This window comes from Bactrocera tryoni, chromosome 1 (genome assembly GCF_016617805.1).
Source record: "Bactrocera tryoni isolate S06 chromosome 1, CSIRO_BtryS06_freeze2, whole genome shotgun sequence".
In the NCBI taxonomy this organism is placed as follows: Eukaryota; Metazoa; Arthropoda; class Insecta; order Diptera; family Tephritidae; genus Bactrocera; species Bactrocera tryoni.
In genome coordinates, this window is record NC_052499.1 from 57,339,875 (window position 1) to 57,366,464 (window position 26,590).

Sequence of the window (26,590 nt, forward strand, 5' to 3'; positions counted from 1 at the left end):
AAGATTGTAACGGCTTTCGGTAGTAATCCAAGAAGAATTTCGTGATGATATCTTGTCAAGTAAAAAAGTTTACCGTTCAAGCATTTAATTCCGTATTATGATAGCTATATGCTACAGTGATCCGATATCGGTGGTTCCGACAAATGAGCAGCTTCGTTTGGAGAAAAAAACATGTGCGAAATTTCAGATCAGAGTTCAAAAACTGTGGGACTAATTTGCGAACGGACGGGTCAAATTGACGCAGCTCGTCATGCTAATCGTTTACACATATTTTCTAACAGTCTCCAACGCTTTATTCTCGGATCACTTACCTCCTATAGCTATACTAAAAACGTAGCCAATACTAAAAATATAGCTAAGCAAACTAAGTAGAACTGATTGAACTGTGTGGCACTTTATGGGACTCCAAGTCAAAAACCATTTGAGATATCGATTTAAAGTGGTATTCTAGTCTAAAAATTAAAAAAAAATTATTTTTTCCATAATTCGATAGTATTCAAAAAGTATCTCCCCAAAAGAATTTTTTGAAATTAAAAATATATCAGAAGTTATAACTGTCTTAGTGACGTGGCAACTGGATCGGATTATTCTTACAGTTACGCTGCCTTAAACTTAACGTAAAACTTTTAGTCAAGTTTGATTTACTTCAAATATGACATATTTACATACATATTTTTTAAATATACATACATATCTATCACATGAAGCAACAAAAACTAAAAGACTGAAATTTTTAAATTTTTTTTAACAAATTCGACAAAGTTAAAAAAAATAGTGGAGAAAGAAAAAAGAGACCTTTATTTTTGTATATCCGCCACTTTATGGAAAAGAATTTTTTCACTTTTGCAGCTTTTTAAGACTGCAATATTCGTGCCAATCAAGAATCCATCATTGCATGATTTTTCAGATGGCCACAGGGGTAGTAATCACGGCGACAATGACAAAGCCTTTTTCCCCCTCTACTTCAAAGACGCATAACTCAATGAAATTTTCTTTTTTTTAATTAACTTGGTGTACTCTTCAAATTTAAATAAGCCAATAAAAAAATTATAATCAAAATATCAAATGTTTTTTTAATCACTAGCCAAAAACGCCTGAAAGTCGGACCTCTAAACTAGAATACCTTTTAAAATTGTATATTTATTTTTAAAAGTTTAACATATCTCAATATGAAATATAAAACCGATTTTTAAATATCAGCCCTTCATAGGCAGCTCATAATTTGTTTGAACCTCTAATTTGAGGACAACATTAAGAAATATCACCACAACTTTACTAATGAAATAAAGGTTTAGATCGTGAAAGAGGACCAACATAAATAGCTCTAGGGTCATATATATATGTATACTAATCATTTGATTTTAATTCCTTTGTTTATAAATATGGCAGATAAGTAAACACATGGTGGTCCGAAAACAATTTCCAACAATTTTTATTTGTTAGAAAATACATATGGTACATATACTCGTATAGTGAGAAAAAAGCACCCAAGAATTGTAATTAAATTCCCCAGGTAAATGATGTTTCAAAAAATGTATTTTGCTAAGTTGGTAGGATTGTCCTTAATTACTATGAATAATATGAATATGAATAATATGAACGCGATCTGTCAATCCGTTTGTTTACAGCAGCTGCTTAAGTCGGTACACCTCAGAAGCGCGTTGCGATTTTATAGTGGATAAAAATATAGAACGAAAGATGTATTCCAAATTTCATATTTCTAACCAAATTTCGTGTGAGGAATCGTTGCAAATGTTGGAAAAAGCTTATGGTAATTCAGTTTTATTAAAAACGCAAGCCTACGAGTGGTACAAAGCCTTCAAAAACGGTCGAGAGATCGTTGAATACATGCCTCCTTCTGGACGACTTTTGACTTGTTTAACTGATGAAAATATTAAAAAGGTGAAAGATATAGTGCTTGAAAATAGTCAGGCAAGTGTTAGAGAGATGGCAAGAGAGCTCGACATCTCTGGCGAGTCTGTTCGAATGTTTTTAGTGGATATTTTGGATATGAAACACATTATTGCTCGACTCATCCCGATAAAACTGCAGTTTTTGCAAAAAAAGTAAAGTAAACAGGTCTCTTTGGACATGCTTGATCGTGCCAGTTCCAATGCCAAATTCATGGAGAGTATTATAAACAAGTCAACAATACTCGCAATGGAGGGGAAAACACAAGCCGCAACCAAAAAAAAAACACGCCTAAGCGGGTCAGAAATCAAGGTGATGCTCATTGTTTTTTTTCGGTTTGGTGTATCATGAATTTGTTACGCAGGGACGCACGGTCCATAAAGAGTTCAATTTTTCTGTTGAAAATGCCCGAAATTATGGAAGAAAAGTTCAAGGATTTTACACAATGATAGTGCACCATCGCATCGAGCCACGATTGTTACCGAATTTGAAACCAAAAACGCAATGAATACCACCGATCAACCACTGTATTCATCAGATTTGGCTCCGTATAACTTTTTTTGTTGATCAAATAAAAATTACCGCTCTGTGGAACCCGTTTTCAGTCGATCGAAGAGATAAAACAAAATTCGCTGAAGGAGCTGAAGGTCATATCAAAAAGTGCTTATGAAAAGTGTTTCGAGGACTGAAAAAATCGTTGGCATAAGTGTATTACATTTGGTGGGGATTACTTTGAAGGCGACAAAATAAATATTGATGAACAGTTCAATATTTTTACTTTTTATGTATAATTTCCGCGTACTTTTTTGAAACATTGTATAACGAGGAAAATATAATTTCAGTTAGAACTTTTTACGATAACTTGCATACGAACCACCTTTTATCTTAAGTAGCAACGAACGATATTGCACAATATTATTGGTATGATAATATGCAATATCAAGCAAGCAATGTGACAAAAATAAAACTCTACCAGTTTCAGCGATTATATACAAATTTACATAAGTACATACATATATACAGACATGTATTAGTGTACATAATTTATAGGAGTATAGTTGGCGAGATATCCAACATTATGCGTTTTATAATGTACTTATATAGTATGTATATATGTAATTACATATGTAAATATGTATATATTTGTATATGTAGTGCCAGTATCGTTATGAACTTTTATCACAGGAAGTCCATAGGGACGTTCCGTGGAGGGTGGGCACAGAGTGCAGGGCACAATCACTACTAGCTATTACATACATTCATATGCACGCCTATATAGATTTACATATCACATATTATTAAATATAAACATATACACATTTATTTATAACGCAACAACAATTGTTTACTGTTGTTATATATGTATGTACATATGTATGTGTGTGTGTATAATAAACAATAGTTTTCTCAGTTTTGTTATTAAATTTATTACATTACGCCATTGATGAATGAGCTTGAGCTTTACGAAAATTCTTTGTTTATGTACCATACTTATATTTACTAGCACATATATACATATAAACATATACATATGTATTTGTTGTAAATAAAAAATGCACAGTCATAGATCATCGATAATTGATCGCTGATCGTCACTTAAAATGAGAAAATATTTCACTAGATTTAGCTTCACTTTTCCATAGACTTATGCGAAGTAATAAATACATATGTACATAAGTATGTACATATATAGAAATATTTTTAACTGCAGTTGATTCTAGTAAAAAAATTTAAAAAATAAAAACTATAATACCCTTTACACGTGAATTTATTATAGTATAAAAGAGTATAAGAGGTCTCTATCTTAAATTTGACAGGTCTGTTTGTGTGGCAGTTATATAGTATGTATGCTATAAGGAGTTACTTGGGTTTACGGACCTCTAGAATAAGGTCCTAAGGTAAAGTTCCGGAGACCTAGTCTAATTGCGCCTCGCTTTAAATGCGTCTTTCTCCAAGCTGTGCTTTTGGTTAGCAAGATTTCTCGAGAACTACTCAACCGATCTTTATGAATGTTCTAAGTTAAGGTTTTAACTAAGACTCCAATTTCATTTTTTTCTTTTCATTTTCACTTTAGATGATCCTGTAAGGAGTTATCCTGCCAACGCGGGCGCATCTTTTTTCCGAGGGGTCACCGGAAATATTTAAAATATTTTTTTCCACAAATTTCAGAATTTCTTTGTAAATACTTGTAGTATCTGTTTGTAACACTTAAAAATTCTAATAAAATACTTTATTTCTTATATGAGAAAAAATGTATAGAAAAAATGCTGTATTTTACCCGAGGTAACCCATGTAACACCATAATGCTCGGTTGTCAAATAAAAAAGTTTTCCGTGCAAGGACTTGTTTTTGATAAATCAGTTTGCAAGACAGCTATGTATATCTTATAAGGTTGCGAAATGAGCGGTTCCCACAAATGAGCATCTTCTTGGTTGGAAAATGACAGGTGCATAATTTGAGATTAATATCTCAAAAACTTAGGAACTAGTTCGCCACTACAGACGGGCGGAAATATGTAAGTAGCTAAGTCGGTTAAGATCGACAAGATCATTCTATACTCTATAGGTATCCGAAGTTCGCCGCTTGGTGTTACAAACTTCAAAAGTTGCCCCGTTCAGGGTATAAAAATTACAAATAAATGCCTAAATGTTTCAATCGATTACTTACATAGATAGTTTGTAGTAGAAAGGTCCTTTTTCAAAATCAAAGAGTTTATACTGGTTGTTTGAAGGATAGCAATTATAAGAAGGATTGTAGTTTAATTATATAACAAATATATTCGAGAGATATCTTTATACTCTCGCAACAAAGTTGCTAAGGAGAGTATTATAGTTTTGTTCACATAACGGTTGTTTGTATGTCCTAAAACTAAAAGAGTCAGATATAGGGTTATATATACCAAAGTGATCAGGGCGAGTAGAGTTGAAATCCGGATGTCTGCCTGTCCGTCCGTCCGTCCGTCCGTCCGTGCAAGCTGTAACTTGAATAAAAATTGAGATATCATGATGAAACTTGGTACACGTGTTTCTTGGCTCCATAAGAAGGTTAAGTTCGAAGATGGGCCACTGCTACGCCCACAAAATGGCGGAAACCGAAAACCTATAAAGTGTCATAACTAAGCCATAAATAAAGATATTAAAGCGAAATTTGGCACAAGGGGAGGGGTATATTTGGACGTAATTTTTTTGGAAAAGTGGGCGTGGCCCCGCCCCCTACTAAGTTTTTTGTACATATCTCGGAAACTACCATAGTTATGTCAACCAAACTCTACAGAGTCGTTTCCTTCAGGCATTTCCATATACAGTTCAAAAATGGAGAATATAATAACCACGCCCACCTCCCATACAAAGAAAATCACTAAAAGTGCGTTAACCGACTAACAAAAAACGTCAGAAACATTAAGTTTTACGGAAGAAATGGCAGAAGGAAGATGCACACCGGCTTTTTTTAAAAATTGAAAATGGGCGTGGCGTCGCCCACTTATGGACCAAAAACCATATCTCAGGAACTACTCGACCGATTTCAATGAAATTCGGTACATAATATTTTCTTAACACCCTGATAACATGTACTTGTTTTTATTCGGCTAGAGCATTCTGGAAGAAAATTTTTGCGAAGCATAAAAATGCAGGAGCATATGACAGTTCCAACCAATCTGAAAAATACCATATACTTATGTATAACCTTAATTGTGTTCGAATTTTCTGGCATAAGTATGCTAATTGATTAATCACTTTCCTGGTCGCAATCTTTGAGATCTACTCTCTTAAAAATAATGCTGAAAGCAACAGAAAATATATTCATCTGAATTGGACGCAAGAAAGTATCCGAATACCTTATCAAATCCTCTTTAGGCCAGTTTATGTTAATTATACCAGTTGTTCAATCGATTCGCTAGCCTGCAAGTTAATTTCTTGAATTGTGCAATCGAACATAAAACTCCTTCATTCAAAGTTATCACACAAAGCTACAGCATACGCTAAGACTATGCCGATAAGAGTCATCTGCATAATGGTATCAAAGTCGACCAAGTTTCTATAAAAAAACTATCCATGTATATTTGTGTGTGTATAAATGTATAATTTATTCGGTGCTATTTGGGTAAAGTATTCCGGAGATTGATCGGCAGAAGTGAAAAGTTGAAAAATAGCCAATGACTGATCTTTGTTTAATTTATTATTCACATAATAAATGAACTTGGCTTACACATGTATGCATGTATATGTATGGTACATATTTGGAGGATAAAAGCAGAGTCTGTAAAAGAATTTATTGCTATGACGTATATATGTATCTCTATATATTATATATGTTTGTGTGTCTTTAGCTAGCTTTATATGGAATGTATAATTTTGCTCATACATTTTACAGCGTACACACATACATACATATATACATACTTAGGTCCATATATAACTTTTCTCAACAGTGCGATATTGTTGCTAAGTACATACATATGTATGTACTGTAATATATGACTTTTCGAATAGTTATGGGATTTGTGGTTTTTGCTTTCCGAAATTTATATGAAATATGCTTGCATTTTATCGGTCAAGTATAACTGAGATATAAACTATTATAATACGCACGAAAATTTTCGCTAGAATATTCCAAAAAAACATTATTTTTAGCTTAAGGTTACCAGAACTACGCGTAAATTTCGAAACCCATTTACCCCTCATAAAATAAAGAGCAGACCAGAAGTCCCTTTACTCCAACTGGTCGCTGGTAGGCCAATATGCCACGAATAGACCACTTTAGGTCCTTTGCGATACCAGATGGAGTTCAGTTGCTAGCTTCAAGAGGAATAGTCATCCTTTAGAATGCCTGCGCTTGGAGCGAATGTGTCATACCGTGGGGGCTTCAGATGCTTACAGCCTAGTCTTGCCGATGGAGGATAAGTGATCTAGACATTTCCTGTAGGTTCTCGCTCTGTCAGCCCCATCCAGCGGGTGTCGTTACCAGACAGTGACCAGTTAGTATTCCCATCATGTTCCTGCGTCCTCTTCTGCAATAGGAATAAGTGTGGCCGTTGGTGACACAGCTCCTACTATCGCTGTGCAAACCGGTGTTAGTAGCCTCGTCTCTCACCGACGTTTGGACTGATATCCCAGTTCGCATCGATTCTTTGTTGACCTCCATGTTGAGTTTTTGTTTCAGGGGTCTCTACCACTACCGTTTTATACTACTGCCTGGTTCCTGATTAGCAGTGGCCGTTGTATACCCATTCACTTACTTCAGAGGATACATATAAAGCAGTCCAACATAAGAGGATGAATAGGAAAATACGTCAACCTTCGCTAGAAGTCGCCGGCCTGCAAGGAGCCTGCTTGAGATGATGATATTGTAAGAGATAATACAAAATAAGAAGCTTAGCAAAATCGGTTTAGTAATAAAACAACCGAACTTCAAGAAATCTGGAAAATGCGAATCAAGTAAGCCGTCTATTAGAAAAGAAACAGGTTGCATTTGAAAGCAGGTTAACGCCGTTAATAGCCTTGTAGAAAAAGTTAGCCACGTTCCATAAAACTATATGGATTTCATCTTAAGATCGGGGTTCACTTGCTGCACAACTACTTTTTTCTCAGGTCGGGATATATTCCAATACGAAATGCTTTTAGACATGTATAAATTCAGTTAATATTTCTAGTTTCACTCTGTATTCCAAGGTTCTAACAGAAAGTTAAAATTTTTCGTCTGAAATTCAATACACCCTTATTTCAAACAAATATATTTTTATTCAATACACATTTTTTGTACATCTCTTTATATATTTTGTGAATCATTCAAGCATAAAAATAAATTTAAATCTAGAAATAAGTTGTCGGATGTGACTCTTCAATTCCTTTCACAATAATTTAATTCATTCAGCATTGCAAAGCACAAATTACAACGGCTTTACAACTAATATCTGGCAACAAAGCACCCCTCCTCGTACGCATTGGCTAACAATATCCGACAAGTGTGCGACAGCAGACAGTCAGTTAGTGTGACTAGTCCATTCGCAAGTACTGTTAAATATGTGCATAATTATATACATATGTGTATGGTATATACTCAGAAATGTGTCGGTACACACCTTGCTATCTAAACCCTTCAAATATACGTCGGTTGCGGTGTCGCTGATATGTCTGAGAGCTGTCAGGCGACTTGACTACTGAACTGATTTTCCCGCACTTGACTTGTACGTGGTCTGCAAATATGTTCGTATTTCCTCTATATTTCACTAATAAATAAATGAAATATATTGAAAGGTAGGAGCAAATGCTAATTTTTACACCCAGTACGTATACATACAGAAATACTACCGATTTATCGGATTTTCATTGATAAAAAATTAACATTCAGCACTAGGAGATAATGTTGGAATTTTCAATGTACTTTAGATAATAGAAAATCTGATTGAAGTTCAGTCAGAAGGAAGTGACTTTAAATTTGTAGAGGTAAGGACCTCATTGAAAAGCAATTATTCAGCAAGATCACTGTCAATGGCTGAAATGTGAAGACATCTCTTTTTCCAGCATTGTCAAAACATATTCTGAATTCTTCAAATAGAGGTCAGAAATCATCGATGAGAAAATATAATAAGAATACTTAACACTTCTGATTTTCATGCAACCAAACGGAGCGGTCACCATAAAATCACAACCGAATTGATTTAGCAATCTTCTACCAGAATACGAACAATTTTGTAAGATTTACTTGGCCGCCATTTTAATATATCATAAAAGTCTTTTGAGTTTCGAAATACTGCTTTAAAATTACCGGGTTTCTAGAAAGACATTTCTCGAATTTTATAGCTCTCTAAAGATGAAATTCATAACCAAAGGCAGGTTGCTACGGACTTCATACCGAAATTTTATTCGATCGAGTAAAAACCCAGCAAAATTATGTTATCCTTAAAGTGTGTAACGGAACAGCAATAAAATAAAATCATCTTACATGGGTTTACGGGATTAAAAAAAATTTATTAAAATCTAGAATGCCTCTAGAAAATTGTCCTAAATTTTCAATTCGATCCGAGTAATAGTTTCGGAAATACAGCCGTGAGAATTTGTGCGCTCGAGGCTAGCTAGTCTAAGTACGCCGTCTTTAAACGCGTTTTTCTCGAAACAGTCTTTGAAGTCGGTTGGCAAGATTTCTCGAGAACTACCCAACCGATCTTCACAAATTTTTACACAGGTCTTTGAGATACAATTCTTGAAACTTGGACTTGAAATTTAAATTGTTTTGTAAAAATTTTTCCCAAACTACAATTTTCAGTTTTTTTTTCTTAAACACGTAGTTTAACTTAAACCCGTATTTTTCACTTTAAATGACCCGGTAAGGAGTTATACGGGCAACAAAGGCGTATCTCTTTTCCGAGGGATTAGCGGAAATGTCGTCGCTATAACCAAGTTTAAAATATTTTTTTTCCAAAAATTTCAGAATTTCTTTGTTAATAGTGTATGTTTGTAACAACAAAAAATTCTAATAAAATATTTGACTTTTTATATGAGAAAAAAATTTTGAAAAAATGCTGTTTTCACCCGAGGAAACCCATGTAACCCCTTAATCATAGATCGCGCTCTCTTTTTCCCTCTCTGCTATAAAACACACACACAAAAACGGTGCGAATAACCAATTCCTAACATTTTGAAACTACTCCTTTACCGATCGCAACGTTTTATACAAAAAAAATCACTAAATTTCATCGGTCGCAGGAGGAATTTTCTCAGCCATTCGTCTACTGGGTGTGTAAAAATATAACATCAAATGTGCTCACATTTACATAAATAAAGAACGATAATTTAATCAACGAATATTCAGATTTTCACAATGTTTTATTTTTACAGTGTTGTGAAGTGTCTCAAGTGATCCTCAAACGATCGGTTGGGCGGGCGAACTCATACACACGAATATGCATTGCAAATACTTTGTATGCATTGCCATTCGCATTATTACGAAAGTGACTGAATTGTCAACAATGGCGTGGGCTTGCGGTCAGACGATTTCAAAATTGGCATGATTTGGCAGCATTCTAACATTTGCACGATCGCTTGCACTCACACTACGAAAAACAAAAATCTGACTATATATACTTATGTATGTATATTTGAAAAGTATATTATATACTTAACAGACCCATTCATTCCGAATTATTTATAGCAAATTAATTAAGTTTCATGTCAGCAATTACATATTTAATGTGCATATTATAGTGACACTTGTACACATACGTTTGGCGTATACTGTTGTTGCGCTCAATTATTTAATGTGAACTCTTCTAGTTAATGTAGCGTATAAAAATTATAAATATTCAAAATGGAGTGTGGGCGGTGTTGCCAATGAATCGCGTTGAAGTGTGAAAAATGAGCGAATGCAATTGAGGCCTAAAATGAGTGCATACATATTCATTATCCACATACTTAAGTACATATAATGCTTATAATGAAAAAAATATATTGTTTCTATTTAAACATTTTCATTCTTCATACTATTGTTCTTGTAGTGGCGGAAATTTTAGAAAAAATTAATTGCAGGAACGCCATTGAGTTGAGCTTGATATAAATATCGATCCGTTTCGAGTACGAAAACCCGTCAATCGTCACTACAGTTCATATTTCTTTGCCTTTCTTTTCGCTCAAAGCATTTCTAAGCACAGAAAATGTATTATTATTAATAAAATAATATCCAAACAGTCGATATTAGGCTGTGAATCCACTTATATTTGTTTGCTGTACTCGTTAGACTATCGGGTATGTTCCAAAATTTTTCGAAATCGGTATAACCGAACCTTACTTCAAGCCTGTTCCATGTACAGATTATAAAAACTAAAAAGATTCAATTGCTACACCTTTTGGGATCGTAAACCGAGTAAATCAAAATATTTCGATTTCGAAAAACTTGAATGAGTTAAAGCTTATAAAAAGTATAGGCCAGTGCAGAAGCCTTCGAACTGTCGAAAAGTGTCGAAAAAAATATTGTTTTGCACGAGATGAAATAAGAAGCAGCTCACAATCGTTTGGTGCGGTCTTTTTTGTATTTCTTGAGAAAACTTACCATAGTAATAAATATATATATGTATGTATGTATGTATATATTTTATACTATCAGAAAGTAGAGATTTAAGCCAACACAAAACTTACTCACTTTTTAAAAAAATATGATATTTTTAGAATTTTTGATTGAAAATTTGAATTTTTTCGGTACTAAGTCAAAATAAAGAGAAAAAATAAATTAAAATAGTAAAAATACATTGAGTCTGCGTTCTAAAAAGCTAAAAGTTTAAAAGAAATTACCTAAAAAATCTGTAAAAGATAAAAATAAGAAACCAAAAACTTGGTTATGTCAATTTTTCACATAAATTTTGAGGTTATGAGGAAAAGGAAAAATTTTTCGCATAAATTTTGAGGTTATGAGGAAAAAATATAAACACAAAAGTCGACTTTTCATTACCCACAACTTTTTTTTCCATAGAATTCATGGTTATGCCATAAATCAATATAAACGGATTTAACCCCCAAAAATTCCACCTCGCCTTCCTCTTCCCGGGCACAGATCATAAATTATTTGTTCTTTAATTTTAGTTGCTTTATATTTTGTGTTTCATTCTACTATTTTTTTTGTTGTTTTCAAAAATTGGCTACTTTTTCTTGTATGCCAAAACAGGCAAGTTTTTTTTTATATAAAGTTTGATTTTACGTACTCTTTGAAATTCTACATATTCTTCTACTGTGAAGCGAATGACCAAGTGAAGAGCACAACCCTTCCCCAAAAACGATTTTGGAAACCTTCAAATACACACATGTATTTATATGATTCGCAATGAGTTTTAAAGGAGAACATGACTACTAAGGTTGAGGTGGGAAAATCACAAATATAAAGAAAGAGATCGACACTTGTGAGTCAATACCAAATTTTCGGACATGCGAATTATTGGCATAAATATCGTACAGACCTTTAGCGTTGACATAAACTCGAAAGATCTTGTATAAGTCGGATAATAATGTATAAAGGGAGAGAAGAATATCGGTGATTTTATGATACTACCCTGCTAGTAGACAGACACACACTCAGTACGTAAATATTTATGAGAGTGAACTCGGCGAAGGTGTGGTGCCTCCTGTTCGGGTGTAAATTTATACAAATGTGTGCATATCCCTATACTACAAGATTCTTTATAAAAATCTACGTACATATGTATCCCCATATGGTAGCATGATATCGATTGCCCAACAAAAACAACTCTCATTAAAGTCAATCTGACATTACATTGCCAAAGAAACAAGTGATCGTCAGGGGAAACCATACACAATATGTGGTCGAGAAGACAAATAAAAGAGCAAGGGCAGTGCACAAAAAGAAAGGTCTTCACATACATACATATGTATGCACATATACACATCAAGATTTTTTTACCGTTACGGACAAGTGCATGCATTTTAACCCCTAACACAGGTTCCGCCACCAAAAAGGGAAACTCATTTTTATTGTGTATATAAGTACGTACGTGTATGTTTTATCTGCACATGATCGTACGGCGATCAGATACACGATCAGTTAGTGATCGGTAAAAGTACAGCGTAACATAATAAATATAAAGACAAATTGTTTACACAACTCAAAAATACCGAGGGAAGGTACCCTTCACACACATACATATGTATGAACATGCAACACATTATTTACCGTTGTATTGAAGATCGTTAAAATTGAATTGAAACTGATTTTGTCACCAACCGACTGACTGGCATTTTGCCCTAATGGCCTCCATTGTACGAAGATGTATGTATGTGTCTGTATATAAGTATGTATTAGTAATATATGCAATTGTATTTAGAGTTTGTACTGACTTCTCTTATTGTCATTCTCACTTAATATATGTATAAACATATGTATAAACATAAGCACATATGTACATATATGTATGTATACGTACATATGTACATATGTAGGTAATTTAACGCTATAATTATTCGTGCACATCTTTCGATTTTGTTGTTGGCCACCCTCGTACGATAAGTTTCGAAAATTAGAATGTTTCTTCAACGACTCTTGTTCAGTTCCATGGAAAAGACAATCACGCAGTCATACACACGCATATGTACATACAATTGTATATATGTATATTAGGTTGCTTCAAAAAACAATTTCGAATTTTTTTTCAAATCTTACCCTCTCAAATGTTAGTGATTGACACCCAAAAAATCATCCCTCAAGGCAGGAGCTGTAGCTTATCTCTGAGGTGTCGCTATTTTTTTTTAGGTTCCCATACATTTACTATAGGAATTTTCGTTTTTTCATTCAAAAATAACCATCACATGTTCAGAAAGTTCACTTTCCAAACTTTAAAAATTTCTGCGACAAAATGTGATTATTTCAATTAGACGACTAAACATAGTGATTTAAAATTTGAAATTTTTTCAATAAAAATAAAAACAAGTTTCTGAGAATATTAATTTTGTAGCGCCTGGCTTGAGGAATGATTTTTTGTTTGTTAATCACTAACATTTGAGGGGGTAAGAGTTAAAAAAAAAATCTAAAAATTTTTTTGAAGCACCCTAATGTAACTAGATTTACTAATGAGACACTGCTTGTACCGATAAGGTTAGACCCAATGTTATACGCTATTTTTTTAATACATATTGCAATGTTTGTGTTGTTGTATGTCCTATGTCTGAATATTCGTGTTTCACAATATCACCATACAGAGATGGCCTTGAAAACTCAGCTTGCGGAGCTCTGGAGTGATTACGGCCGCTTTAAAGGGGTCTTCTTTCGTTGATAAGAAGACTTTTGCGTTGCAAAGCTGTTAGCAACAAACCGAACAAGTTGTAATTACCTTCATATATAAGACGGTACCTAAAGAGGTATACAACTCAGATATGTAAGTGAACCTGAATTTCGATCATAGTCACTTAAAGTTATTTGGAAATCGCTTTTTTATAATCTTGCAGCCAGTTTTCTAGTAACTTTTCGTCTATACAGAACTTCTTCTAAATCCATATATATATTTTCAAAGTTTTACTATGCTCACACAGTGTTGATATCTCACGCTTATGGAAACATACTATATGCTCTGTGCAGTCCAGTTTCCTTTGGGGTTCTTGTTACACATTGAGGGCTACTACCACATAAAAATACAAATAGGTAGTGAACACGCCTTTTTGAGGTTTTTAGAGAAATTTTCATTCGGAACTATATTTATTTCTTTCTCTATATTAAGGAGTTACATAGGTTTACGGTTTTAAAAAATCGAAAACTGTGTTTTTGAAGTCGGCTGGCGAAATTTCTCGAGAACTACTTAACCGAGCTTCATTAAATTTTACTCAGATCGTTAAGATACGATTCTTAAAGGCTTGGACGAAGGATTTTTTCGATTAGAACTATTTGAAAAAAGATGTCGCGAATTGTCCTATGAAATTTAAATTTTTTTTTTTTTGTAAAAATGTCTGCCGAAAGCCCAATTTCCAGTTTTTTTCCAGTTCTAAATTAAGGTTTTCACTAAAACATGTATTTTTCACTTCAGATGATTTAGATGATGGATGCATCTTTTTCCGAATGGGCACTGGAACTTGCGTCACAATGGCCGAGTTTAAAATATTTTTTTTTTCAAAAATTTCAGAATTTCTTTGTTAATAATGTATGTTTGTAACAATAAAAAATTCTAAAAAAAATATTTAATTTTTTATATGAGAAAAATATTCTTGAAAAAAGGCTGTTTTTTTTACGCAGTGAAACTCACATAATCCCTTAACAAATGGAATAAATCAAAAATTTCATGAAAATTTCATACGAAAAATAGTCGGTCCATGGTATTTTTTACTCCTGAACTTCGACTTAGAACTATTTTCCTCACGGTTTGGGCGCGTTGTGCTTTAGTTCTAGTTTTTAGTATATTATACAATATTTCATATCCTGATGTTACCAGACATCGGTATTGAGAGAATCTCTCTCTTAGAAACAATATACATATGTATGTATCTCTCAGCACCTTGCTCTACGCTAACATAACAGGCTCTTTGACCTAAGCTAAATATTCCCAACTAGTCCACATTGAATAACTCTTTGCACCAGTTCGATTTCTGCCACGAAAACGCTGTTGCGAACCTAAACTCGCGTACGACTGTTTAATTTCATATGGGGAATAAAATTTATTTATATACTGACATGTGTACCGTGCACTGTACATATAACCCTGAGGTGTGCACATCTGTTGCGTTGCCTAGTTTGACGATTGATTTGATAATGTTACAGATACATAAGTATTATTACGAACACTTTCGACTCAATTGATGACAGAAGAGCAGCGAAATGATGTGCTACGGTGTTCGGCTAGTACAAATTAGGTGCTGAGTAGTGAGGTGTTGATATTACGCGAAAACAATTAGTAATGAGTGACAAAAATATGTTCTGATAAAAGCGAAATTTTGCAATAACATTGGCGGCAAGACAAATTTATTAATTTTCATACGAAAAGCCAAGAAATATACTTATATGGCACACAATATAAAAAAAAAACAGGCCGGGGCCAAGTAGACCATTTTAAATTTTTTTTACTTCACAAATACAATATTAGAAGACTCTCTTCTAATACTTAAAAAAAAAAAATTTTTTTTTTGGAAAAAATTAAATGCATTAAACAAATTAAATTTGTTTTTATAAAATTATAGAAATGTAACTATTAACAATCATATTTTCTTTTTATTAAAAACAACTACCTTTTCATTTTAGAAATATATGCGTAGGTATATATTTGGAACAAATAATTATGAATTTTCAAATTTTTATTTATTTATTCAAAATGTATTTTATTTAAATTGATTTATTTAAAAAAACCGGAATGTAAATTTCCGTCACAACTAGCAGAGCAAGGTTTCGATCCTCGGACCTCTGGGTTATGGGCCCAGCACGCTTCCACTGCGCCACTCTGCTTACTTACCGCTATTCGCTTAGTTAGCCTTTGCTTGCTTTCGCCTATTTTCGCATTCCCTCACTCCACCTCTCACACATTCTCTATCACTTTAATTCATACAATTTTCGCTATGAACACGACTACTTCTGTCCAACTTTAACCAGTTTTTTGGTATACTTTGTATGCATTTCGTAGTAGAAGATTTTCAAAAATAAATGTTTATTCGACAAAATGGTTACTATTTTTGCCACGAGGCAATAATGAATTTTCGTTAAATTTTAATGTTTCAACAATGATTCGATGTAATTACAAAATTTAGTCGAGAATATCGAGAGAAGCAAACAATAAATTGATCTAAATGAACCACTGACAAATAACGTGAGTCAGTAAGCATATTTTTATACCCTGGAGCGGATATATTAAGTTTGCCACGATGCTTGTAACATCCAAAAGAAAACGTCAGTAAGTAACCCTATAAAGTACATACAAATAATCAGCGTGACGCGCTGTGTCCATTTAGCCATGTCTGTCTGTCTATCCGTCCGTATATTTTGAGTTATCGATCTGAATATTTGCACACGTCCCTTTCTCACTAAGTACCTGATTGTTCGTCAAAACCGTACAAACCGTACAAACCATACAAACTGACCGATACAACTCATGTCCTTGTGTGAAAACCTTTTTATTTGATTTGTTATATTCCCGAGATTATACACAGCTTATTATCCAAGAATAATTTTCAGAGAATTTCGATCTCCGAAGAAATTGTTGAGATTGAAGAACTATAACATAAAGCTGCCATACAAACTGAACAATTAAGGGCTTACGGGTTTCAAAAAATTTAATTTTTTTATTATCTTATTAAATTAAAAACACCTCCAAAATATTGTCCTAAATCTTCAAGTTGATCTGAGAAATACTTGCGCAAATATAGCCTTAAGAACTTGTGCGCTCGAACCCAACTAGGCTAAGTGGGCCATCTTCAAATGCTTTTTTTCTCGAAACTGTATTTTTGAAGTCGGTTAGCAAGATTTCTCGCGAGCTATTCAACCGATCTTCATGAAATTTTACACAAGCCTTTGAGATACAACTCGTAAAGACTTGGACGAAGGAACTATTTGAAGAAAAAATTTTCCGAAAAGTGAAGTTATTGTGTTTTAAGTTTCAGTATGTTTGTGTCAACGGTGCGAAAATGAGCTTCGAACAAAGAACCAACATTAAATTTTGTTTTAAAATTGGTAAAACTTTTACCGAGATATTTCAATTGATGAAACAAGTTTATTGCAATGATTGCCTACCCCGTAGCAGAGTGCACTAGTGGTTTCAACGTTTTCAAAGTGTTCATGAGGACATAAATGACGATTAACATGTGGGTCAATAAAAATCCGTGATCACCGGAAATTCCATCGAAACTGTGCGTGAATTCATCAAAAATCAGCCGAAATCATCATTAAAATTCATGGAAATGGAATTGAAGATCTCCAAAACATCGATTTATTGCATTTTGACCGAACATTTGGGCTTACGAAAGGTGTGTGCTTAGAATCCAACATTCGAAGGACAATTATTTGACCAAAATTCACACATTTTAACCATTAATCACTTCGCTTATTCACCTGATATGGCACCGTGCGAATTCTTCCTTTTTGGGAAAAATGCATTTGGCCATGAAAGGAAAGCGTCATGCAGACGTAGAGGTCATTCAAAAGACTTGCACCGGCATAGTGGCGATCATACCGGCCAACGAAACAAACAAAAAACATAACCATTTGTTTTTTTTTTTAGGTGCTGTTTATTTTGGAACGCACCTTGTAGTTTGTTTGTAACAATAAAAAATTCAAATAAAATATTTCACTTTTTATGAGAAGAAAATTGTTGAAAAAAACTGCTTTTTACCGAGGAAACCCATGTAACCCCTTAAAATCAACATTACATACACTTTTATGTTATAAAAAGGCATAAAGTACCGTTTTTTCTTGCTTGTAAGTGATTTGCAAAATAATGCTGAGCTCAACTCAAGAAATTAGCCAACTTATTGTACCGAGTGTTCTTTTGCGGTTCGCTTATAAGTATAAAATAATATTTATGTACATATGTCTGTGGAGTGAACAAAATATATGTATTTATACGCAGAAAAAGGCAATACTTTCAGCATCATTTTGCAAAAATTACTATAATATATAAAGAGGTATCAAAAACTTATAGAAAGGACTTCTTTTTTTTCAAATCGAATCGAATTTTCGATCGAAAAGTTAGCCGTATGAATACGAGAAACCAAGGAACAGCCATTCAACCTTAACCTTTTAAAGACGACAAATATTAATAGTGCTCACTCATGTTTACCTTAAGTATATACATATGTACATATATATATATATATATATATATATTATAATAAGACCTCTTCAATTTCAAATGAATAATCCCATACACTCACAAAAATAAATCTTTCCGATAGACAAAAAAATTAAGAAAAAAAAAATGAATCAAATGAACAATTCTTTGCTTTAATCAATTTAGTAATTATAACAACGAAGCAGTAAATATACTCATGTATGTATGCGTGAAGTAAAGTTTGTGTATATAATATGTTCTCGTTTAACTTAGATAAGCTTTTATTATCAGTTAACCATTCCATTTGGAGAATAATTTAAATTTGTTTTGTTAGGAATAAAGAATGCTTGGTTTTTCTATGAATATACTTATTTACATACATACGTACGTAGTGATAACAAGTTTTCGCCCAACTGAATTAAGTAAACAAATATTTAATTTCTTATGTGACATTATACATATATTGAATATTTGAATATAAGAAAATTTGAAAGCCGTTCATGACCCAAAAACCACTGCTAGTAGAAAACAATCTGCGTTTTACAAAATACTTAAAAATAAATTCCAACTAAGGGTTAAAGCTGAGAGGGAGAACACTATTTAAGTAATATTGATAATCACAATTCAAGTTTATTTTGAGACTCTCTTTTTTGAAGCTAAATCAATTTTCGTTTTTTTTTGTAAAATGAAGTTCGTCGAATCAAATATTGAACCCGTGCTCTATTCAAGAAAGGTTCTTTGAGACATCATCGCGCCCTTGTGGCTTTGCATAGTACCAATTAAGATAAAAACTAAAATGTCTAACATGTTGCGTTCCTCGATAAGTAACTGTATATTTATTTTTGGTTCAACGTATGACACCGCATGACTAAAGCAGCTCACATAGTAGACGCTGCGAGTTCGATACCTTGCACATACAAGGTGTGTTCCAAAGTAAACAGGACTTAAAAAAACAGAAGAAATGGTTTTTTCGGCAAAATCAATTTATTTTATTCAAAATAGTCTCCTTCTGCTGCAATACAGCTTTTTGTACGGTCCAAAAGCATGTCGAACGAGTGTTTTAGCTAGTTGGGCGGTATAGCCAGTATGCCGGTGCAAGCCTTTTGAATGGCCTCTACGTCTGCATGACGCTTTTCTTTCATGGTCAAATGCATTTTTCCCAAAAAGAAAGAATTCGCACGGTGCCATATCAGGTGAATACGGGGAGTTGTTAATGGTTAAAATGTGATTTTTGGTCAAATAATCGTCATTCGAATGTTGGATTCTGAGCAATTTTTGGTCGTCAGTCAATTTGTGCGGAACAAACCGTGCACACACCTTTCGTAAACCCAAATGTCCGGTCGAAAAGCGATAAATCGATGTTTTGGAGATATTCAATTCCATTTCCATGAATTTCAATGATGATTTCGGCTGATTTTTGATGAATTCACGCACAGTTTCGATGGAGTTTCCGGCGATCACCGATTTTGATTGGCCCACATGTTAATCGTCATTTATGTCCTCACGACCACTTTGAAAACGTGCACTCTGCTACGAGATAGGCAATCATCGCCATAAACTTGTTTCATCAGTTGAAACGTTTCGGTAAAAGGTTTACCAATTTTAAAACAAAATTTAATGTTGGTTCTTTGTTCGAAGCTCATTTTCGCACCGTTGACACAAACATACTGATACGAAAAATGACCTTAAACACTCATTTGAAATGCTAATTGATCGGGCTAAACGCTGTATCGAAGCACAAGGAAACACTTTAAATAGAAAAATATAACTTTTGAAAAATATTATTTTTTACGACAGACCTTGTAAAACGCAATAACTTCACTTCCAATCGATGAAATGTCATGAAATTCTCACTGGAGATTTCGATAAAGATAGCAGATTCTAACGCACTAGTCGACATACAGATGGCGCCATCAGGAGGCGCTAGATTCAAAAAGTCCTTTTTACTTTGGAACGCACCTTGTATGAGTCTACCTGTATATATTAACTATGTGTACCCACAGCCATCTGTATTTGCGAGTAATTAAAAAGCGCGGCGAAAATATTGTAGTTTTGTTTGATAAGCAATCAAATTATTGACAACAATTAAGCACACACGTGCCAATAGATAAATGCGTATCTATAACCCTGGTCATGAATAATATATACATACATATGTACATACATAGCTAGTTTAGTCGAAACCATAAAATGGTAGTTCAAAAAGCGCATATGTACATAGAATAAGATCTAAGATAAAACTAAGATTTTAGTGCTGAAAATCCCTCTCCATAGGGTAGATAACGATTTCGCACCAAACTTTGCCAACCAGCAGAGCGGTAATAATGCATCAAAATTATTTTTTTAGTTTTGTATATCTACGCTATCCTTAATAGGTTTTTTTTAATTATTCAATCCTAAAAGGTTCCAAGTAAAAAGGAGCTTATTAACATCGTAAGGGTCATCACAGGACACCAATCCTTAAGATCTTTCAGAAAATGGGAAAAGTGAGTTCGACGGAATGCAAAGCATGCGCGGAGGATGATGCGCCGCAGGAAAATTATACTATATATGCGAATGAGCGGCTTGCAGCCCGATGAGCCGGGATATATCCCACGGCTCTCAATACTCTAACTATGGAATCATTGAATAGTTGGGGTGGGAAAGACCCAGAGTTTTTACCTCCCGGGAGTATAATGTGGCTAATGATGGTCCAAGTGCGGCCGGCTGCTGTGTAGAGCTCATGCGCCTCTTAAAATTATAGTTTATACAGCTCAAAAACCGGAAAAATTCTTAAAAAATCCGATACATTAAAAACGTAACCCCGAAACTGACAGAATTGTCGAAAAGATCTCATCTTAGTTTTAGAGAGCTTGTTATATACCATAAAGATTTTGAAGCTGCTCTTCTTAATATGGAAATGAAATTGTAAATCAAAATCTTATGACAAACTAAAGACTAAGAGACTAAATAGCGAAATTAGAATCCAGAAAGATTCACAAAATTAAATTCAAAGACTACAGAAACTAAAGCAAATTGTCCAGAACGCTTTAGAAGCAGCTGACATGCAATTAAAATTATTTATTGGCGATTCTTGAAACTTTATATACTTTCTTCGATAAAATGCAAGAACTTTCCTTCATTTTTTGAGAAAATGTCATGCTTCAAATAGATTTGAAAAAAAAACTAAACCTTACCAGCCGCTTACCACTAAGAGATCAATTTTCAGAATTAGCAAAATAAAGATATTTTTATGAGGGAACCACGCAGATCCGACTTGTCTGCTTATTTATGCTTCCCTTTTAGGAGGATCTTAACCTAGAACTTTTTAAGGTGAGTTTTCTAATTTCAATCATTAAATTATGCCTTTCGTTGCAGTATCTAGCTCTAAAAGTATCATATGTATATTACCCATGATATTGATAACCCTAGTAAAAAAAAAATCAAAAACCCTTTATCCACCCAGAATTCATTATCCAAAAAATATATATGTATAAATGATCAGCGTGACGAGCGAAATCAATTTAACCATGTCCGTCTATCTGTTAATCTGTATACATGCTGACAAGTCCCTCGATTATTGAGATACCGAGGTGCCATTTTGCATATGTCTTTTTCTCCCAAAGAAACTGCTCATTGGTCAGCACCGCCGATATCGAACCACTATAGCATATAGCTGCCATTTCGCCTATCAAAAACAAGTCCTTATTATTTGATGAGATATCTTCACGAAATTTGGCTCATATTATTGTTCAAAACAACGCTATAATCCCGAAAGATATTGTTCAGATCGGACCACTATGACATATGTATGTATACATAGCCACAATACAAACTAATCGATAAAAATCATGATCTTCTTGAAAAAACTTTTTATTTGACAAATTAGCAGGTATTAGTATAAGGCAACGGTACAATGTCCGAAGAAAATTTGCAGACCGAACCACTATAGCATATAACTGCCATATACCTAAACCGATCGATCAAAATGAAGTTATTGTATGAAATCTTTTGTGAAGGGTATTACTTGTTGTACTTCTCGATTTCGAAAAACCAATTTCCTGAACCAAAACGCATTCTCAAAATTGAAGTTCCAATAAGCTCTATATTAACCATGCTTGTAACTAGATTCATATGGGTTAACAAGTTAGCTGATAGCTGCGCTACTCCTTTTACACATTTCCTACTTTCTGTAGTTTACCTTTACATACCACTTCTCCTAACCCAACTTTATGCCTGTAGGCACTTAACTGTTTCTGGATAACCAAATTAATTACAACTCTAAATTAGTGGCTTTATCTTGATTGGATTCTGGTGAGCGCGCACTAAAACCGAACACACACTTATGCAAGCACACTAGTATTTGTGTGTATTTATGACTTAAGTATGCATATCCCGAAGATCCGATCTGTAAGCAAGTCGCACAGGTAGTTTTCAGTTCATCTAAACATAAACCTGATTTGATATCAACTTTTTTCCACTCTAAATGCGAGTATATTAGCCGGCCGCTAATCAAGCCACTACAAGCAGAGAAACAAAGGTCAGTGTGTATAATTAAATAATGCATGGCGGAGAGCGAAGCGGCAAACGCATGGAGTGTAAACGGTGGTGGAGCGCGAGGGAGATGCCAGTGCGCATGCGCAGCGCTTATGTGTATAGAAAACTAAAGTAAAAAATGTAAAAACCAAAAAAAAATCAAAATCAAACCAAAATGTGTAGGAAATAAAATTTAATTCAACAAAACGATTTAACACAACACACACCACAAAAGAGACGAGTACAAAGGGAGCAGTGTAATATGTCTACGAACCGATCATGGTAATGCTAATGATGATTACAACATGGCTAACATGTAAACGTTGTTGTAAGCGCCACTGCACTGCGCGGACATAGGAAGCGATTCATAAATAAAAAGCATGATGAAAAAAAATTAAAGAAACAAGAATTAAAATGTAGAAAAGACGAACTGGACCCTAACATCAGCACTTTGTTATGCCACAAAACAATTATAAACTGCTGAAGTGATGGGCGCGCATTTGAATGCACTTGGTCATTTGCCGCGATCAACAATTCACCGCAGCAGTGTGAAGCGAAAGGAGGAGTAGCAGCAGCGATGGCAGGAGCAGCGAAGGCAGCATGATCACTGTTGGCAAACTGTCGACGCTGATTTTCGGTGATATCTTACAGCTGCTGTTGGCTGGCCGTGCACTTGATGCGATCAACAAACAGCCAGCAGAATTACCTAAACACACTAACACATGCAAACAAGGAGTATCAGCGATGCATGTGTGTGCTGTGTGTGCGATCGGCGATCGATAGTGCCGACATGGTGGTTTCACAGCATAACATGTGCAAGCACACGGCTATCGAGTAAAAAATATATAAAAAATTATAAAAAAAAACGAAAATAAAAAATGTACAAAGGGCACACATGTGCAACTTCGGGTAATAGGAGCCCTAACAGATGCCACCACAACTCTCCTGTTGATGTGCAGAGGCTGAAGAACGATTCTTTGGCGAACGCACATCGACTTAGTGCTGCTGAAATTATGGCAGAGATGCAGAATTTGAGAAATATGATGATCGCAAAGAGATTGTTGTTGTATTTTCCTTTTTAACTGTCACTTTCTGCTTCAATTTTTATTTTTATTGTAAGGTTATGCTTACTTCACGCTGTTTGTGTTGTTGTATTACTGTTGTTTTTGTTTATAAATACATATGCATGCTTATAAAAATCTAAATATGGACTCTCATTGGGTTACGGACAGATTCTATAGGATTTTATTTATTTAAAGTTTTCATACTTGTATTTATATTGGAAAAAGTGACTTATACCGTCAATGTATTTAAAAGTGTTGGAGAGCCATACATAGTGGTAACGATTATGCAACAAATCGATAAATTATTGTAATCGATTAGCGGCATTTGTATATGAAAATGATTATCGATTTATCGATTGACACGAAAACATTTCGCAACTGATGATACTGATATACAACAAATCGATACATTCTTGTTAATCAATTAACAATAAAAAGTATATGAAAATTGCTATCGATTTATCGATTGATACTAAAATATATCACATCATCGGGGTTAATAAAAAAACTGATGGTACTGTTTGTGCAATAAATCGATAAATTATTGTAATCGATAAGCGGTATTAGTATATGAAAATGATAATCGATTTATCGATTGTTACTAAAATATTTCACACCATTAGGTTAATAAAAACTGATGATACTAATATGCAATAAATCGATAAATTCTTTTAAATCGATTAACGATAAAAATATATGCATATGGTTATCGATTACAACTAAAATATTTCTCAACAATCGATCATGCATTGTTAATCGATTAGCGATATTACTTTATAAAAATGGTTATGGATTGATACTAAAATATTTCATACCATTACGGTAAATAAAAACTATTTTCTTTAATTTAACAATTACTAAAAAAAATACAGTAACATTTATCTAAGAATGGCGATCCATTTGCAGCCTTTGATTCAGAAAAGCAGGATTTCGATCATTCAGTATATACGGGAGCTATAGTACATATATGCTGCAATTTTTTCAAAAGCTTTAGACAATAACTCATGCCAAATTTCGTGAAAATATCTCGGCAAATTAAAAAGTATACAAGCACTTGATCCCGATCGTTCAGTTTGATTGGCAACTATTTGCTATAATGGTTTCATAAAGACGGTGCCAGGCCGCGGAAAGGACGACTACGAAATTTCAGATCGATATCTTGAAAACTAAGGGACTAATTCGCATATATGTATGTACATATACAGAGAGACAGACATGTCTAAATCGACTTGGCTCTTCACATTCATCATTTAATAACATTCGTATACTCGTATTTTATAGGGTCTCTGACGTTTCCTTCGGGATGTTACAAATCTCGTGGCAAACCTGTTAAACATATTGTACGTATGTTTGTTTCTATTAGAGTATATTCTACAAAAAAAATTTTAAAATTTTATTTTAAATACAGAGACCAGTTCGAGATTTTCTATGATCTGACTAAGTCTGCCCCATAGTTTTTTCCTCTTTGTCTATATTTCTACAAGATTCGCTCAGGTTTTTGATTAGCAAAAATTCAATCTAGATACTAGTCATGCTCTTTATGGGACCAGACTACAGAATTTCAAATTTTTTCGGAAAATTGGGCGTTGTTACTTTTTTTTAGTCGGATTTGACAGATAAAGAGCATAGTTATATGGTTATAAGAACCATTGCAAATATCATCGACGTTAAGTTTTGGAGTCGAAAAATAACTGTAAGAGAGTGAGTACTATATATTTCAGGGAAGTTTGTTAGACGACTCATAGTTTTAAGAAAAATACTTATTTCGGTAATTTGAACTTGCATATTCTCATTACAAATTATAAAAAATTATTAAATTTGGGAAATTTTCAGGTTATATTTTTAGCTACAAGTTCGGAAACAGGTCCTAGAAGTAGTAACAATGTATTATTTTAACATATCCTACAAATATTGAAGATGCCTAATGAAACTGAGCTTAAAAATTAAGATCAATATCATCAAATCGCAAAGATCTATTGATCACCATAATAACAATTTCATCCGTACGTATGCCCTTCTCTGTAATCCATTTTAGAAGATAATACTTCATCTTTGGAATATATAACTCCATATTGAATCCAGCTAAACTCAATAATATAAAAGTGACATACCATTCTAACTGCAACCTACTTTTATTTGAATCGTTTTATGCTGGTCTATTGCATTTATACTATTTGCTTGTTTGATTCACCACTCTCTTAAGCTTAGCGAAAATTGCTAATATGTTTTTATTTTCAAAATACACACTATTCAACTTTTACTTTAGTAATGAATTATATTTAATACTCACATCTAGCTGGCTAAAATTGCCAGAGTAAAGCGGTCACTCGATTTTCTGCGATGGAAATATGCGAAGCTAAACGAGTTGAGATGGTATGAAGAATCCAACAGCTTGTTGGCTGATATGCAAAGTTGCGTAAAAAATATATTTTTTAATCAAATTAGCTCACTTTAACAACTTTTTGTGCCCAAAATTTACAAAATCACTTTTCTGATATATTTGAGATTGCAAACTGATATTTTATAACGAATTTTCCACTTAATAATTGCACCAACGAGATATTCAGCTAGTTCTACACATGGAACTTGATCAGTTTAATCAACTATCAGGCACTTTTTGACTTCAGAAAGATTTTACTTTATATTGTAAAATTTTTTTTAAATATTTTAGTTTTTACAACTTGTAAAAAGTTACTTTGCGTAAACTTTATGGTTTTATTTAAGAAAAATCAAATATTTTTCTCTCTAATTTTTAACTGATCTTGAGTGATCTCACAATTTAACGGCACTTTGTTTAAGAAATAAAATTCTTTTATTTTACTAATACAATATTATTTTTATTTTCTTTTGAGTTGAAAACACTGCTTCC

At 33.6% G+C, this 26,590-nt stretch overlaps 1 protein-coding gene and 1 non-coding gene across 2 annotated transcripts in view; both read right to left on the reverse strand.

Moving 5' to 3' along the window:
* Positions 1-26,386, reverse strand: part of LOC120782616 (putative uncharacterized protein DDB_G0283051) — a 47,539-nt gene extending 21,153 nt beyond the window's left edge. The window contains exon 1 of the mRNA XM_040114985.1: positions 26,012-26,386. The gene's annotated coding sequence lies outside the window, so the exon portion shown is untranslated. The remainder of the gene's footprint in view (positions 1-26,011) is intronic.
* Trnam-cau lies at positions 15,757-15,828 on the reverse strand. Its single transcript has one exon. It is a non-coding gene; the product is annotated as a tRNA-Met (tRNA).
* Positions 26,387-26,590: the final 204 nt, after the last annotated feature.